At 41.2% G+C, this 18,911-nt stretch overlaps 1 protein-coding gene across 1 annotated transcript in view; it reads left to right on the top strand.

The window, feature by feature from the left end:
• The first annotated feature begins 11,689 nt into the window (after positions 1-11,689).
• Positions 11,690-18,911, top strand: part of LOC132381132 (semaphorin-3D-like) — a 132,612-nt gene continuing 125,390 nt past the window's right edge. The window contains exon 1 of the mRNA XM_059950396.1: positions 11,690-11,763. The gene's annotated coding sequence lies outside the window, so the exon portion shown is untranslated. The remainder of the gene's footprint in view (positions 11,764-18,911) is intronic.

The following is an 18,911-nucleotide window of genomic DNA, read 5'->3' on the forward strand; positions in this document are numbered from 1 at the left end:
CAAGAAAGCATGTTTTCCATCACAGTCTGCAACTGACAGGGTTAGTAAAGGTCTAGGAATAATGGATGTACTAGGGAACATTGAACAAAGGCAACTTTCCAATAAAATTATAATTTTGCAAGAGCTTTGCCTGGTTTGTTCGGTTAAATAATTTGAACTGGTTGTATTCATTGGGAAAGTTCTGCTACAAGTCATAGGGGTAAATTGCAGAAAGTTCATTTGGACACTTCCTAATACCAGTGAAGATAAACAAGTTGTGTTGAAACTGTACTCTAATGAATCTTAAAGGCATCCAATTGACATTGCAGAAATGTTAATAATCAACAACTGAAAATGATAATGAGTGCTAATAGTATCAACGAATTGGAGAAAGTTTCAAAGTAAAACCTTTGCAGCTCATCAAAGTCTCATGTTCTCTGGATTCATCTGCCCACTGTCCCACTGTTTTTGGGTACAAGTCAGATAGTCAGATCACATTGATAATTTTGTATTTTTGAGCCATTTTTAAACTACTGCGAAGGCTGAGGAGAGTCCTTCTCCCCCCCCCCCCCCCCACCGCATCCTCATCACATAGTACAGGGGTTGTATTGAGAACATCCTGAGCAGCTGCATCACTGCCTGGTTTGGAAATTGCACCATCTTGGATCACAAGACGCTGCAGCACGTTGTGAGGTCAGCTGAGAAGATCATTGGGGTCTCTCTTTCTGCCATTACGGACATTTACACTACACACTGCATCCGCAAAGCAAACAGCATTATGAAGGACCCCACGCACCCCTCATACAAACTCTTCTCCCTCCTGCCATCTGGGAAAAGGCTCTGAAGCATGTGGGCTCTCACGACCAGACTATGTAACAGTTTCTTCCCACAAGCTATCAGACTCCTCAATACCCAGAGCCTGGACTGACACCTTGCCCTACTGTCCTGTTTAATATTTATTTTAAGGCCTGCACTGATTTATGCACTTTATGAAGTCCTGGGTAGGTCTGTAGTCTAGTGTAGTCTTTTTCTGTGTTGTTTTTTACATAGTTCACAGTAGTTTTTGTACTGTGTCATGTAACACCATGGTTCTGAAAAACATTGTCTTGTTTTTCTTGTTACTGTACCAGCAGTTATGGTCGAAATGACAATAAAAAGTGATGACTTGACTACTGGAATCCATCATCCAGGAAAGTCACAGATGACTGAAGTCATTACCTTCAATGAACTATATCATTCTAGTCAGCATCATGTTTCAGCAGAAGAAAACTGGTCTTTTCAAAACATTAAGAATAGTTGTCACAAAGTTATGCCACAAATATGGATTCCAATTGGGTCATCTTGTTCTGAAGGAAAGTAGTTTCCAATCATGGTATGTTACTGCTCATATTTTTGAGAGGAATTTCCATGGGCTTCCTGAACTGCATTGTAATTGAATGCAGGAACTTCCTGGAATCTGCATAAAAGCTGATGTAACGTTGAATGTTGAGAAATACTGAGCAGTACAGGGATGATCATAGTGCTACTCCTTCAGGCACCTGGGTTGTTGTGAGCTTGCCCACTCTTTCTATGACCATGCAGGTTTCCTCCAGTTTCTTGCCATATTCCAAAGGCATACTGATAAGTTTGTTGCCTACAGTAAAGGGTCAGTAACTTTAACCCAAACAAGAGAAAATCTGCAGATGCTGGAAATCCAAGCAACACAATACGCTGGAGGAACTCAGCAGACCAGCCAGCATCTATGCAAAAGAGTACAGTCGACATTTTGGGTTGAGACCCTTCTGCGGGGACACGTAAAATTACTTGGCATTATCATTTCAGAGGATCTGTCCTGGGGCCAGCACACAAGTCCCTTTACAAAGAAGGCATGACAGCACCCTTACCTTTTTAGAGGTTTGCCCAGATTCAGCACATCACCTAAAACTTCGACAAAGTTCTATGGATGCTCAATGGGGAGATCCTGATTGGTTGCTTCACAGCCTGGTATTTAAACACCAATGCCCAAGAATAGAAAAGTCTACAAAAAGTAAAGGATACAGCCAGACTCCATCATGGTTAAAGTCCTCCCACAATTAATCACATCTGAAAGGAGCACTGCCCCAAGAAAGCAGCATCGGTCATGAAGGACACTCACCAACCAGGCCATGCTCTCTTCTCACTACTGCCCTCGGGAAGGAGGTGCCGGAGCCTTAGATCGTACGTCACCTGGTTCAGAAACAGTTATTACCCTTCAGCCATCAAGCTCCTGAACCAGTGTGGATATCTTCAGTCACCATGCGTGGCACGGCATGATCCACCGTCACTCAGAATTGACCATGGATATTGCATCCTAGCTGTCTAGATACACGTGTAGGTGGTACGATATGGAAAGCAATCTATTGCCCATATAGCATGCTTCCCCCCTCTCCATGTGTTCGATGCACCCAAAGGAATGGCGGAGACTGATACAGTTTGGTGCCAGCAGCATTGCAGGAGATGCCAGTCAGCATTGAACTCAATGTAGGACTGACTTAGGGACTCAAGCTCGAGATTTTTCACTCAGGATTTACTCCCAATGTCTTCCCGATGAGTGGGTTGCAGAGGTTTGAGATCAGAGTTTTCTTCCCCTAGATGAGCTGACAGCCATGGCTGACAAGCCCCATCTATCCAAAGCAACTGGTTTTGAGGCTCCAGTAACCTGCTTTTACCCCTTCTCCTGTCAGTGGAAGCGGTTCCGCTGGGTTTAGTAGCTAAGCCACACATGAAGGCCAGAAGCTGGACTTGATTGTCAGAGGCTATTTGAGGCACACACCACCGGGAGTAAACAGTTACCATTTTGGGCTGAGACCCTCCTTCAATCCTGAAACATCGATTGTTTATTCTTTTCCATAGATGCTGTTTGGCCTGCTGAATTCCTCCAGCATTTTGTGAGTGTTCCTTCTCTCATAATTTGGTAGTTATATCAGTGTTTTTACTTGTCAGAGTCTTTGAGAAATCAGGGCACATTAGTGGAAACAGGGAGGCAAAAGATCTTTGCAGTAGATCATGAGTAAATAAGCCAGTGACATGAAACAGGTTCGCCATTTTTCTGCTGACCAAAATAAAAGCAATAAACTCATCTTCCTCATAATGACTCCCACAGAAGCAAAGAATTTTCTTAATTTGACGAACAGCTGAACTCTCAGCAATTTGGGGAAAAAAAACTCCTTGAACCATCTCTGTCTTTACCCTGTGATACAGGATTGCAGCTGAATGCACCTGCTTAAGTTGCATTTGTTTCACCTGCAAAACTGGGTCTGGGTTTGTCTGCTTCCTACTGTTTTGTCACTGTGTTTCAAGGCTGGCGTTGCCAGAAGGAGAAATTATTGACAGACTTTGAAATGCAGAAGCACATTAAACCTCCTTTGCTTGCTGAAGGTTTCCCTTTCCATTCCAGTGAACCATGGAACCATAGAACATCACAGCACAGAAACAGGCCTGTTGGCCCTTCTTGGCTGTGCCGAACCATTTTTCTGCCTAGTCCCACTGACCTGCACCTGGACCATATCCCTCCATCGACCTCTCATGAAGAGGTGTGGAATACCATTCCATACTGGGTAATTTTACAGGCACTGTGCTGCAATCTTGAACCCAAAATACCCACTGATTTATATGGACCACTTTGGGTCCAGATACCAATAGGACGACTCAGTGAAAGTACAAAGAGCATATCTAGCCAACAAATAAAAGTAAAGGCAAATATAGGGATTTCAAACCTCAAAGCTGTTCAAGTCAAGTCAAGTCAACTTTTATTGTCATTTCGACCATAACTGCTGTTTCAGTGCATAGTAAAAATGAGACAATGTTTTTCAGGACCATGGTTTACATGACACTGTACAAAAAAAACTAGACTGAACCACGTAATTAAAAAAAAACACAGAGAAAGCTACACTAGACTACAGACCTACACTGGACTGCATAAAGTGCACAATAACAGTACTGGCATTACAATAAATAATAAACAGGACAGTAGGGCAAGGTGTCAGTCCAGGCTTCGGGTATATTCGGGTATTGATAGCTTGGGGGAAGCTTGGGGGATAAATTTGGGGAAAATCACTCTTAAGATTTAATATGATTTTATACATTCCATAAACTGTATCAGTCCTTTTCATCTCCAGATGGGCTCCTGCTGACTTTTCCAATTTTTTTTTTGCTATCTCGGTTTCTGTGATTCCTGTGAGGTTTATTTTGAATAAGTTCTACTTGAATGAAGAGAAGCAGCTTCAGTGTTCACCAGTTGATAAAAGTTGTCACACCATTGATGTTCAGCTGGGGTCTGGTCACAGAAATGAGATCAGGCCACTATCAGTAATAAACCCAGGCAGCTGTCATAAAGCATTCGATCTGTGATAATCCAGATTTTCACTCTCCCGGGAATGTGGCAGGAAGGGTGCTGCAAAGCAGAGTTCAATCTTTTACTTGATTATGGATTTTTGTATCATAATCCTAGGAAGTCCCAGAATGCTTCACTGTCAATAACATACTTTTGAAGTTTAGCCGCTGTTTTGAAATATAGATTGGTGCAATGTGATCTGAGACAATGTAAGCAACCCACACATTCAAAGCTGATGATCATTGAGCGCACGCCTGGCAGAGTTAAACAGGTTCAATGTGTATCAAAATCTTGGCGCTCCCTACAGTCTGGTTCACAGGGCCCCCTGCACATTACACCATATGGAATATTCTACCCTGCAGAAGATAAAGATAGCATGAGAAAGGTCAAATAGCAATAACCATCTTTATTTGAGGCATAAGGTTAAGTAACATACTAGGAAAGTCGAGTGAGAGCTACAACACTGTAGAGATAGTTCCTGAGCCATTCCCTAGCCTTTCATGTTAAAAGCTGATATGAGCAGGAGCAGTCCTTGTCACACACAACCTGCAGCCGTTCTGGATGTTAGGGCGTATTCTGGAGTTAGGGTATAGAGCAAATATTAACTTCAGTAATCAATCCTTAGACCTTAACATAGATTGTAGATTAAATTTAAAATGCAGCCCTGGACAACAGTTTCCTAGAGCTGTGGACGCCAGTTAATAGAAAACCAGACAGTGTTGATTAACATTGATTTTGGGTGTCCAGAGTCTGGGTGAGAAAGAGGTGTGAAAATTATATCTAACTCAAAGGAAGCATGGTAGATACATTGTAACTATAGAAATGTCCTGCTGCTACCTATAATCTTTAGCATATAAAATGTCATGTAATATTGGGTCAAACAGGCTTCTTCCTCCAAGATCGTCTCACCTTGTTGAATAAAACATTTGTATATCCACTAGCTTCAGTGCCTCTCTGGTGACTTCATTCATAATTCAACAAGGGGAAAGGAAATATCGAAATTTTGTTTTGAAACCCAGATTTGGGACTTCATATTACATCTTTCTATTCTATTCATGTCTCACTCTCCTGTATGGAATGTAGAAGGCAGAATTTATTCTGCTGTCAGAGTGGAGTTTGCCCATATTCCCCGTAATCCTGGAATTTTGGTTTCCTCCTGCATCCCAATGATATGCAGAATGTCTAAAGGTTAATTGTTTCCAATAAATTACCCCTATGTGTGAGTGAGCAATAGAATCCAGGGGGGCTGATGGAAATGTTGGAAGCAATAAAAGTAGGATGGTAGGCAAAGGAAAAGGGATTAAGATTTCTGTATTAGTTTTTATCTCAAGTAATGGAGATATCAACAGCTCATATTCTCGACTGCTGCAGTCCTTCTGGTTATTAAGGCTACGATTTTTGCCAGATTTACACTCAATGGCCACTTTATTAGCTACACCTGTACATCTGCTTGTTAATGTGCTTTCTAATCAGCCAATCGCGTGGCAGCAACTCAATGCATAAAAAAATTCAGGCATGGTCAAGAGGTTTCAGTTGTTGTTAAGACCAAACATCAGAATGAGGAAGAAATGTGATCTAAGTGACTTTGACTATGGAATGATTGTTGGTGCCAGACAGGGTGATTTGAGTATCTCAGAAACTGTTAATCTCCTGGGATTTTCATGCAAATCAGACTCTAGAGTTTAGAGAGTAGTGCAGGAAACAAAAACCATTCAGTGAACAGCATTTCTGTGGGTGAAAATGACTTGTTAATGAGAGAGGTCAGAGGAGAATGGTCAGACTTTTTCAAGCTGACAGAAAGGTGACAGTAACAAAAAAAAAACGTGTTACAACAGTGGTGTGCAGAAGAGCATCTCCAAATACACAACACGTCAAAGCATGAAGTGGATGGATTACAGCAGTAGAAGACCACAAACATACACTCAGTGTCCACTTTATTAGTTACAGGGGGTACCTAATAAAGTGGCCATTGAGTGCATAATGGTAGATTATATCTTCATCTCAAAGATCAAAGTAAAATTATTATCAAAGTACATATATATCATCATAGACGACCCTGAGATTGATTTTCTTGCAGGCATACTCATTAAATCCAATAACCATAATAGAATCAATGAAAAACTACATCAAAACAGTGAAAAAAAGAGTGTACAAAAGACAAAAAACTGTACAAATGATAAATAAAGAAATGAGCAATAAGTATTGAGAACATGAGATGAAGAGTCCTTGGAAGTGAGCCCATAGGTTGTGGGAACAGTTCAGTGATGGGACAAGTGAAGTGATTGAAGTTACCCCCTTTGGTTCAAGAGCCTGATGTTTGACTGGTAATGACTGTTCCTGCACCTGGTGGTGTGAGTTCCTGATGGCAGCACCGAGAAGGTAGCATGACCTGGCATTATATAAATGTTTAGATGAAAATGCTAATAGATAGGGAATTCCAGAATTTAAATCCAGTAATAAAGAAGGAATGTTGATACAGTTTTAAGCTGGGAAGGTACGAAGCTTGGAGCTGATCCTGCAAGTGACAATATTTCCTTGTCCTTGGTAAGGGTCATGGGTTTAGGAAGGGCTGTCAGAATAGCTTAAGCATTTTACTGCAGTACGTTTTGTAGGCAGTATATAGGTCTATAATAAATTGCAACTAAATTAGTTATGACAATGAGAAAGCCTGCAAGTTCAATATCATCATTTGCTGACTACATTTTTAACTTCCTTGTGCCTTTTCTTTGAACTACCAAGTCAAGTCATTCATTATAACACATTCCAGTATTTGTCCATAAACAAAGAAATTGGTCAATAGTTGTTGTACAATAACTATTTTTGAAAGCTGATATCTTTGAAAATCAAAGAAAATCATTATAACAGTTAACCGTTACCAAAATAACTAGATTTACAACGTCCTTGAGATTTTATTTCAATTATTATTGATTAAAACTCACTAAAATTAATCTAATGTGACTGGAAAAATGCATGGCAGAGCAAAATCCACAAGCATTTTCATTCATTTAGATCTGCTTTGTATCTGGAATCTCCATTCTGTCATTTTGAAATGAAACAGATTTTGTATTTCAATGCAGCAACTCATCACAATCCATATCACAGTACAAATAGTCACAGGTTAATTAGGGAGCAGCCATCATCCTTTTTCCTGTTAAAACTTCAAACTACGGTTTGCTTTCATAACATTTCTTAGCCTTCCCCGTTTCAACATTACATTTGTTGAGTATGAAATATGCAAGACGAGGTTGTTTGTAAAAAGAGCTTATTTTAAATCAACACCCAAGTATGTGGTCAGCTTTCTGAGAGAAACTTGTTTCAAGCAAAGTAGTTCATGAATCAGAGTAACAGTAAATCTGAACTAAAATAGGTTTGGGTATAATTCATTTTCGTTTAGGAATTTTACAATCTTTTGAACTGTGCTGGCCATTTACGGACTGATGCTGCCAGTGCAAGCAGAGCTTCTGTTTGATGTTTCATGATTAATATTCTGTTTGTTTGAACTTTCTCATCATTTGTTCCCTTTATCTTTTTAATTGTCTATCATTTAGAGGATTATAAAAAGGATTATAAAGGGGATTTCAGGACAAGCTTTGTGATCCAGAAAATAGCAGTTTGTGAACTTGAAATAAATGAATGCAGACTTCAGGTTCAGATCAGGTTCATTTATTTATTTCACATGGAAACATAGAGGGAGATGAGCACATAAGAACTTGAAACATAGCAGCAGAATTAGGCCATTCAGCCCATCAAGTCTGCTCCACCATGCCATCATAGCTGACTTTTCTTCAATCCCACTCAACCCCACTTTCCTGCCTTCTCCCTGCAAACTTTGACGCCCTTACTAATCAAACTCTGCTTTAAACATTCCCATTGATTGGCCTTCACAGATTCACCACCCTCTAGCTAAAGAAATTCCTCCTCAACTATGTTCTAAAGGGATACTTTGTGTTAACAGCTAATACAACCTAAGGATGTGCTGGGGGCAGCCTGCAACTGTTCAGAATCAGAATCAGGTTTAATATTCTTTCTTACTTCTCTTCTAATATTTGTATATCTGTACACTTGTAATGCTGCTGTCACACTGTAATTTCCTTTGGGATTAATGAAGTATCTATATGTTGTGAAATGTACTATCTTTGCATTAGCAGAACAATATAATACATAATCATAGAAAACAATTATGAATAGCTGTGTGTGTGTGTGTATGTATGTGTGTGTGTATATATATATATATATATATAAATAGTTAAGTAAGTAATGCAAAGTAGTAGTGTAGGCCTCCACTTGTCTTGGTAGACCAAGGATTTGCACCTTGGAAAGTTTCCAGGGCGCAAGCCTGGGCAAGGTTTTTTTATGGAAGACCAGCAGCTGCCCAAGCGGCAAGTCTCCCCTCTCCACACCACCGATGTTGTCCAAGGGAAGGGCATTAGGACCCACACAGCTTGTCACCAGTGTCGTCGCAGAGCAATGTGTGGTTAAATGCCTTGCTCAAGGATACACATGCAGCCTCAGCCAAGGCTCGAACCACTGACCGTCAGATCACTAGACGAATGCCTTAACCACTTGGCCACGCGCCAACAATGCAAAGTAGTGTACATACATAGTGCAAAACAGAAATAAAAATGTAGTGAGCTAGTGCTTGTGGGTTCTTGTCCAGTGAGAAATCGGATGCACACTCAGACACCAACCTATTTTGTTGAACATTGGAACCAATGTTCAGCAGAACAACACAAGCAATATACTATGTGTCGGAATGTGTGGCAACACGTTGTCTAGATTGATGGGTAAGTACAGTGGCACTGCAGTTGGCACCATTGCTTCTAAGCGCGAGACCCAGGTTGGACCCTGACTATGGGTGGACCTTCCACATTCTCCTCCTGATGAACATGGGTTTCCTCTGCTTGCACTGGTTCTCTCCCAAAGACATTCTAGCAGGTTAATTGGCTCCTATAAATTACCCCTTAGTAAAGGCAAAAAAGAAAATCAAGGAGAAACTGATGGCTATGTAAAAAAGAATAAATTACAGATGAGTAGGAAAATGAGAGGGGGAATTCAGCCAAAGCTTCCCTGGTAGCCATCATAGCTCAATGGGCTCAGAGGCCTATAGAGGTGTGGTGGAGATTACATTGGCTGATTACCTCATGGTCTGGTCTGGAAGCACCAATGCCCTTGAACAGAAAAGTCTACAAAAGGTAGTCGATACGGCTCAGTCCTTCATGGATAAAGCCTCCCCACCATTGACCGCATCAACATGGAGCGCTATCGCAAAAAAGCAGCATCCGTCATCAAGGATCTTCCACCATCCAGACCATGCTCTCTTCTCATGGTTGCCATCAGGAAGGAGGTACAGGGGCCTCAGGGGCCGCACAGCCTCATTCCAGAACAGTTATTACCTCTCAACCATCGGACTTTGAACCAGAGAGGAAAACTTTGCTCACCTTCACTCACTCTATTACTGAACTTATCACACAGCCTACGGGCCATTTTCAAGCACTCTTCATCTTCATCTTTCTTCTTCTCATTACTTATTGTTTATTAATTTCTTATCACCATTGTTTTTTTTTTGTATTCACACAGTCATACATTGGTTGTTGTCCAACATTGGGTGTGGTCTTTCATTTAATCAATTGTGTTTTTTGTACTTACTGGGCATGCCCACAAGAAAATGAATCTCAGGGTTGTATATGGTGACGTATATGTACTTCGAAAATAAATTTACTTTATAGTTTGTACTTTGTACTTACATCTGAAATACATATAGTCTCATTTTAAAAAAAAGCTAATTGACTAAACCACATCAGGGAAGGAAAAGTGACAACCTTACCAAGCCTGGCCTACTTATGACCCAGACTGACAGCAATGTTGTAAAGCCACAAAAAGTGAGACTATGTAGATTAATCATGTAATTTATTCTGGTCAGGTACATCATATTATGATCTAGTTAACAACTTCACAATTGTATCCAATGGACACAACATAGCAATTTGCCCTCCTGAAACTTTGTATCCCCACACTGAGATATACCAGTTAAATGAGTGTTGTCATAGCAACAACCTTGCACTCAACGTCAGCAAGACCAAAGAGCTGATTGTGGACTTCAGAAGGGATAACACGAGGGAACACAAAACAATCCTTATAGCAGGATCAGAAGTGGAGAGAGTGAAAAGTTCAAGTTCCCGGGTGTCAGTATCTTCAAGGACCTACCTGGATGCAGCTATAAAGAAGGCAGGACAGCAGCTATATTTCATTAGGAGTTTGAGGAGATATTATTTGTTAACTAAAACATTCGAAACCTTCTACATATGTACCATGGGGAGCATTCTGACTGACTGCATCACTGTCTGGTATGGGGGGGTGGGGGTGTTGCTAATGCACAAGACTGAAAGAAGCTACAGAAAGCTATAAAATCAGACAGCTCCATCATGGGTACTAGCCTCCCGAGTATCCAAGACATCTTCAAGGAGAGGTGCCTCAGGAAGGCAGCGTCCATCATTAAGGATTCCCACCAACCAGGACATGCCATCTTCTCATTGTTACCATCAGGCAGGAGTTACAGAAGCCTGAAGGCACACTCTCAGCGATTCTGGATCAGCTTCTTCTCCTCTGACATCTGATTTCCAAATGGACATTGAACCAGTTTTTTTTTGCACAACCAACACCATTTTATTCAATATTCAATAGACATAGTTAGTGTACTTAATGTAATTCAGTTTTTTTCTCTATCTTTATTTATCATGTATTTCATTTACTGCCGTTATGAAGTTAACAAAGTTCACGTCACATTCTGTTGAAAGATTACAGGGAGAAGGCCAGCAACTGGGGCTGAGGAGGAGAGGAAAAAGGATCGGCCATGATTGAATGGTGGAGCAAACTTGATGGGCCAAATGGCCTAATTCTGCTTCTATGTCTTATGGTCTTATGGTATGAAGCCTGATTCTGAGACCAAACACCAATCTTATTGAGATTGTGATATATGATGCAATGCTTGTGGAAGAGTATTACAGAATAAAGCCAAGGGAGAGATCTTACAATCTTCCTCTTCAACAGAATAACTTTCCTGATTACCTTGTGTTTAGTTATCTACCAAATTTAATCATATGACACAATTTCATTGCTCGCCCACAGCCTACTTAAAAACAAAAATGCCACAGTAGAGTAATTGTGGAAACAGGCCAAATTTCCCACTTCAGTGAAATATGTTACTTTAATTCTTTTAATCCTCCTTCACGTTTCAATCTTCCAAATTCACTCCCTCCCCTTCATGTAATCTTCAGAGGTAGGGAGGTGGGAGTGTTTGTGCGCAGGACAGACAAATGAGCTGTAAAATGAACTTTATAATAAGGAGCAGCTGTACATGCCAGGACTGATACTGATGCTATGTGTCAGCTTGGAACACCAAACAACTAGCAACATTTTGGCTACATGCATAACAGGTATGATATCAGAACTATTGAATGTTGAAATATATTAAAGCCCATCTGTCTGCTTGGGTATTCGCTCTTGAATCAGGATAATTGAAAAACAATTATTGACAATTATAAGAAAGCTGATTGAGACAACTTGCTATGCACAATGTGAATGACTGTGTGTTTTTAAAAAAAATATTTTCATCTAACCAAACTTAAGATTGAGGTAGATGTGATTTTAAAAAAAAGTTTGCATTTAGATAGCTACATGATCCAAAAAGTTTTATAGTCAATGAAGTCCCTTTGAAGGTAAGATTGTATTTTAGGAATGAATTCATTGCATTTGAGAACTTTCTATAGACAATATTTTGAGAAGTATCAACACAGAGTAAATTGGTAGATCATTGTCACATCCTACAACTGACCATATTAGGATTAAGACTGTTGTTTTGCCTCACAATATCTTCTAAGAAAACATATATCACACAATTGAAGTCAAATAATTCAACTTCCTCGATAACGTTATGTTATTGAAGAGATACTTCTCACTTGATAGATGCTTTACAATCATGATTGGATTTCTTGAGGATATGACAAAACGGCATGATGAGGGGAGGGCAGTGGATATCATCTATGTGGATTTTAGTAAAACATTCAAACATTCATGGCAATCCACTTCAGAAGATCAAAACTCAGGAGATCAATGGGAACTTGGTAGACTGCATTCACAATTGGTTTGACCAGAGAAGTTTGATGGTAACACTGGAGGAGTGTTATTCTGACTGGAGACTTGTACCTATGATGTACTAGAAGAATCAGTGTTGAGATCTCTGTTATTTGAGATGTGAACAAAAACGTAAGCGGGATGTTTGGTGGATTTTAGCAAGTACATAAATATTGGACGTAGTGTGGTCAGTGAGGAAAGTTATCAAATGATTCAACAGAATATAAATAAGAAGGAAATATGGGCAGAGAAATGGCAGATGGAGTTTTATCCAGACAAGTGTGAGGCGTTGCCCTTTGGGAGGTCAAGTGTAAGAGGGAAAGATACAGTAAATGATATTGATATAAGAGTGATTTTAGGGTACAACTCCAGACCTCCCTGAAAGTGGCAACGTAAACAGATAGGATGGTAAATCAGGTCAATAGTATACTTCCTTATCATTCTGTGCATTGGGAATGAAAGTTAAGAAGCCATGTCACAACCGTAAAAAATCTTTGATTAGGCCTCATTTAGAGTATTGTGTGATAGATTGATTGGTCAGGGCTTGAAGGGATATGGGGAGAAGGCAGAAGATTGGGGCTGAGAGGGAAAATGGATCAGCCATGATGAAATGATGGAACATTCTCAATGGGCCAAATGGCCTAATTCTGCTCCTATATCTTATGGTGTGCATTTCCAGTTGCCACATTACACAGAGGATGTAGAGGTTTTGGAGAGGATGCAAAGTGAGTTCACAAGGATCATGGCTGGATTTTTGAGTATTAGCCATAAGGGGTGAGCAAACTTAGCTTGGTGTCGCTGATGGCTAATAGAGATGAATGGGAGGCAGAAGCAGGATAGACTGAGTCCTACTCACAGGGTGGAAATGCCAGAGGACATAGATATAAGGTGAGAAGGGGAAAGTTTAGGCGACATTTGAAAGAGCTGGTGGGGGGTGGGTACATGGAACCAGGGACAGTGGAAGCAAATTTGTAAGCTCCATATTCAGAGGCATTTAGACAGACACAGTAGCAAGCATGGAATGGAGGAATACAGACCATGTGGAGGCAAACAGGATTCATTTAAATAGGCATCATGGTTAGCACAGACATTATCGGCTGAAGGTCCTGTCACTGTGCTACAATGTTCTATGTTCATTATAGTAAATTGGCTTCCTGCGTAACCAGAAGAGCACTTCAGCCTAATGCTGATCTTCCCAGAATGGTTCATACAATGAATTGACAAGACGAAGGTGGGAGCACTTCTCCACAAACAAGTAACGCAAAGTCACAGTTTATGTTAAAGTACTTTATTTCAAACTATTTATTCTAAAGCAAGTAGTTAAACTACATTTATTCCACAATATTCTATGATGCAGCAATACATTGAAATACTGCATGATGAACGGCTTTAAAAAGTGCAAAGGTTGTACTCAAGAAGGCAAGATGCCATATTTAGTGGCATCAGTAAATCAGTTCAGTACCTAACAGCTCTCAGCACGCGATTCAAATTCATGTCATCCAGGACGTGGAGCGCAGAGAGGAAAATCCCTCTGTATGATATGCTTTGGGGAGGCTTTGCCAAGGATAATAACACTTTTATATTAATGCAAGGAAGCAAAAGGGCTTAGGCAGCATGAGAGAAAGCTGTGTCTCGAGTCTACTGTCTGAGCCTGACCTAAGAACTGATGCAGTCTGATGTGTGTAAGCTGTGCTCCAAAGTAAACGTCCATGAGCTTGTGAGGGATTTTCCACTGTTCAGGTTGGTTCTGCTTTAGACTGGTACCTCAAGGTCGAAGGATAATCTTTGATAAAAGTATTCAATAGCTCGAAAGACATGGAAAAATGTTTTCAATTACTCAGTCCTGTGTAATACACTCAGTGGCCACTTTATTAGGTACACCCGAGTTAATACAAATATCTACTCAGCCAATCATGTGACAGCAACTCAAACCATAACAGCATGAAGACATGGTAAAGGGGTTCAGCTACTTTTCAGGACAAATATCAGAATGGGGAAGAAATGTGATCTAAGTGACTTTTGACTGTGGAAAGATTGTTGGTGCCAGACAAGGTGGTTTGAGCATTTCAGAAACTGCAGATCTCCTGGGGTTTTCACACGTTAACAGTCTGTAGTGTTGACAGAGAATGGTGTGAAAAGCAAACAAACATCCAGTGAACCTTACTAATGAGAGAGGTCAGAGGAGAATAGCCAGACTAGTTCAAGTTGACAGAAAAACAACAATAACTCAAATAACCATGTGTTACATTGATGTTCAGAGGAGCAAATCTGAAAGCACAACACATTGAACCTTGAGGTGGATGGACTACAGCAGCAGAAAACCATAACCATTCACTCAGGGGCCACTTCATTAGATACATTAGGAACCTTATAAAGGGTCACTGAGCATATATTGAACTTTAGTCACCAGACTCTGATCTGACGCCAGCCCCAGAATTACTATGCAACCACATCTTCCTTCAAATTGGTGCCTTCTTTTAAAATTTCTCCCGCCCTTGCTGCAGGCTGCTCTTGCTAAATGACTCACAATCTTCAGATCTTGCATTTCTAAGCTAACGTAGACTCTAATAGGCCACTTGCACCAATGCCTAATACTGCATGGGATGGTGGTTCCATCTTCAGCTGTTTAAGTGTCACCTCCTCAGTTGTACAAGAAAGGTGTGGCTATGAATGTTATGCAATGTCCTTTGAACACACTGTGAGGTTTGCATTTGAAGCTGTTGACATTTTTCTAAATGTCAGATCATTCAGAGGGACAAAAGAGATGTTATTTACAAGACCTGTTTTGGTGGAGCCTTTTGGAAGATTAGTAATTTTGTATATTGACCCAATACCTGAGGCTAATGGTGGATATGATGAGATATAGATTCACCAACCCTGAACAGTCATTCAACTTATTACAACACTGCATCTGGGAACTGGGATTTGATTCCTGATGGTAACATTTGCAGCTATTATGTCCTATTATGCTTTTAATCCCAATGTACGATCAGGCCAAATCTTCTTCATCTTCCCCTGTATCAAAGTCTTAGGTAATTCTTTACATGGAACATGGAAACAGCCATCTTCCTTGTAATTCATTGTCTTCTAGCACAGAAGAACTCCAATACTTCTATGTCAAAGTGGTAAGAGCTGTCTAGAGATACAGATGGTCATCAGGCACCCATTTTTACACCTATACTACGCCAACCTATTTTATTATCCCACATAGGGCGACACAGTAGTGTAGAGGTTTGTGTAATGCTGTTCAATTCCTGCTCCTGTCTGTAAGGAGTTAGTACTTTCACCCCGTGACTGCATGGGTTTCCTTTTGGTGCACCAGTTTCCTCCTACAGTCAAAGGACGTACCATGCTGTATCTCAAAGAAAAGAAAGATTTCTCATCAACTGCTCTCCAAATTCTACCAATCACATAAACGAGGCGATTTACCACAGCCAATTAACCTCTTTGTGAAATGGGAGGGATCTGGAGCAACAGAATGAAATCCATAGAGAGAGTGCGCAAACTTCACCCAGTCAGCACTGGGGGGGGGGGGGGGGGGTCAGGACTGAACCCGGGTAGCTGGAGCCGTGAGGCAGCAGCTCTACAAGCTGCGCCGCTGTGTACCCACCTCTGCAAGCGGCCATCAGATAACACATTGCCAGCTGTTACTGGAGCTGGCCGCCTGCAAAAGTGGCCCACCTGCCTTTGAAAAGGTGAACGCCGCAAGGGATGTCGTTTATGAGATTGATAGTGGCATGGTGAGGAGTCACAAGGAAGCTGAAGTGGGCTTTGGCGAGGAAAGGCAAGGTGTCCAGTCCTCCTGACGCGGCCTTCTCTACATTGGTGCGACCCGTTGTAAATCGGAAAACCGAGTGCCTCTGCTCCATCTGCCAGAAGTAGAACATCCCGGTAGCCATACATTTTAGTTCTGATTCTTTCCTGTTCCAACATGTCGATTGATGGCCTCCTCTTGTGCCAAGATGAGGCTACCCTCAGCGTGAAAGAGCAACACTTTATATTCCATCTGGGTAGACGCCCACCTCTTCTACCTGCCTATTTCTTCCTCCTGGGTTCTCTCCATCCCTTTCTCCTATGGTCCACTCCCCCTTCCTATCAGATCCCTTCCTCTCCACCCTTTACCTTTCCCACCCACTTGATGTCTCCTGTCACCTTCTAGCTCTCTGCCTTCCCCTCCCACATCTTTTTATTCAGGCATCTTCCCCCTTCCTTTTCAGTCTTGAAGAAGGATCTCAGCATGAAACGTCGACTGTTCACTCTTTTCCATAGATGCCACCTGGCCTGCTGAGTTCCTCCAACATTTTGTGTGTGTTGCTTGGATATCCAGCATCTACAGACTTACTTGTGTTCATGGTAAGGTTTGTAAATGGGGGGAACCAGGTGAAGTGCTTCTTTTAATGAAAGGATTAAAAAGTGATGATGGAAATTTTGAGAATGGGGGTATTTGAGCCAGGAGGGCTAGAAACATAAGAAAATAGAAACAGGACTAGACTAATCAGCCCCTCAAGCCTGGCCCACTGTTCAATATGATCTATCCAAGGCCTCAACTGCTTCCTTTGCTCTGGGTAGTCTGATAATACAACATAGCAAGAAAAGGAAATGGTAAATGTTTCCCCACTTACCGAGATCATTATAGTTCCACAAACCACTACCATAGTCTTGGAAAGAAGCTCAACCATTTTACTTATTGGCCCGGTTTAGTAAACACCTGGTTGAGCATTTCTCTCATACAACCAAAGCATCAAAATGCTGAAATCTTTCCTGCGTGGCACAAAACATTTGTATGAAATCCTGATCCCTGCCCATCAGCAAAAACATCGAAGTATGTAAAGTGATCCTCTTACAACAGATTATGAGAGGGATGATTTGAAGTCCCTGCTTGAGAATACAGTAAAATTATCTTTCTTCTATTTGATCAATAACTGGGGTTAATTGTGCAGGTAGTGAGAAAGTGCATTTGAACACAAGAGATTCTGCAGACGCTGGAAATACAGAGAAACACACAAAAGGCTGAAGGAATTCAGCAGCTTAGGCACCATCTTTCCTATGGGGAGGGAAAAACAGTCAAAGTTTCTAGGCCGAGATCCTCCTTCGGGACCTGTCATAGGCCTGAAATGTCGACTGTTTATTTCTCTCCACAGATGCTGTCTGACCTGTTGAATTCCCCAAGTGCATTTGAAGTTGGACTGACTGACATTGACCTTTCATGCAACACTGCAGACAGGTCTTTGGGTTTGACACTCAGTAATAGTGACTGCAGCAATATTTTCCCTTGTCCCCCACCCCCATACAGAACAAAGACACCCCTCCAACCTCCCAAAACTATAACTTAAATCCTGACATTGTAGTGCCTCTTTTAGATCCACCTGCTGCTGCTAGACTTGATTAGATAGGGAAACACAGGATACACCATAGCAAAGGTGAAAGGTTAAAATAGCAATTGGAGCCTGATTTCTATCCGGTTTGTAACAAATGATAATTTGAAGATGAATCATTGCATGGTTCAGGATTGTACAGCTGGGCCCAGTGTGAACTCTGAGCTAAGGCAGGTCTGGGGCAGCTGTTCTGCAGTCAGGTTTTGTCCTGTTGAATTAATGGGAGGAGCTGATTATTATTGAATGGCCCTGTTCCTCACTGGCGGGCCACCAGACTGAGAAACTAAATGATTATCAAGTGGGAAGGCCTGTCACATCGGGTCACAAAGAGGAACTGTGGTTCAATCAGGGAGATCTGCTCAACTTTTCAGCTGACAGGCTGGATGGAGAAGTTTGGTGCACTGAAAGATTGGAAAGGCTGGGAGGCAGATGAGGTGAAAAGGGTGAAGTCAGTATAATTCAGTATCCTGAGGTGGATATTTGATTGTTAGGCTGAAGGGAAGTAGATAATTTAACATGTAGACAATGGAGAGCTGCCTACTTCTAAATCCTCCAGTCCTTGCCTCCCTTCTGCTAATGAGCCTCCTGACGGTTGAAAAAATGAGCTGGCTGGGATGTGATTTAAAATTGACATTAAATTTCCAGCACACATTCTCATGATTGTATTTAATTAATCAGCCCTTCCCACTTACACTGGGGTCATGAGAAATGCTCATCCATTTGTGATGCTCTCTCTCCATTTGAACAACCTGACCTGCTGGGCAAGTCTCACAGCCTTGCAATTCAAAACATCTTTTATCTCATTGTTTGTATTATCAGCTTCTAACTGCCCCCATGGCAAACCTGGCCATGCCCCATCACAGATGTTCTTTTGCCCTATCTATCCCTCTCTCTCCACTTCCTTGCAATTCAAAATAATTAGTTCTTTCTTTTGGTTCCCCAGATCTGATGAGAGGTCTTCAAGCACAAATATTAACTGCCTTTCTACTGATGAATGCCTCCAACATCTTCTTTTTATTTTTAATACAAAGTTTATTAGACTCCAGAGAACCTGAATTCCCATCACTGATTCAATA

Source organism: Hypanus sabinus, chromosome 25 (assembly GCF_030144855.1).
Source record: "Hypanus sabinus isolate sHypSab1 chromosome 25, sHypSab1.hap1, whole genome shotgun sequence".
NCBI classification, from domain to species: domain Eukaryota; kingdom Metazoa; phylum Chordata; class Chondrichthyes; order Myliobatiformes; family Dasyatidae; genus Hypanus; species Hypanus sabinus.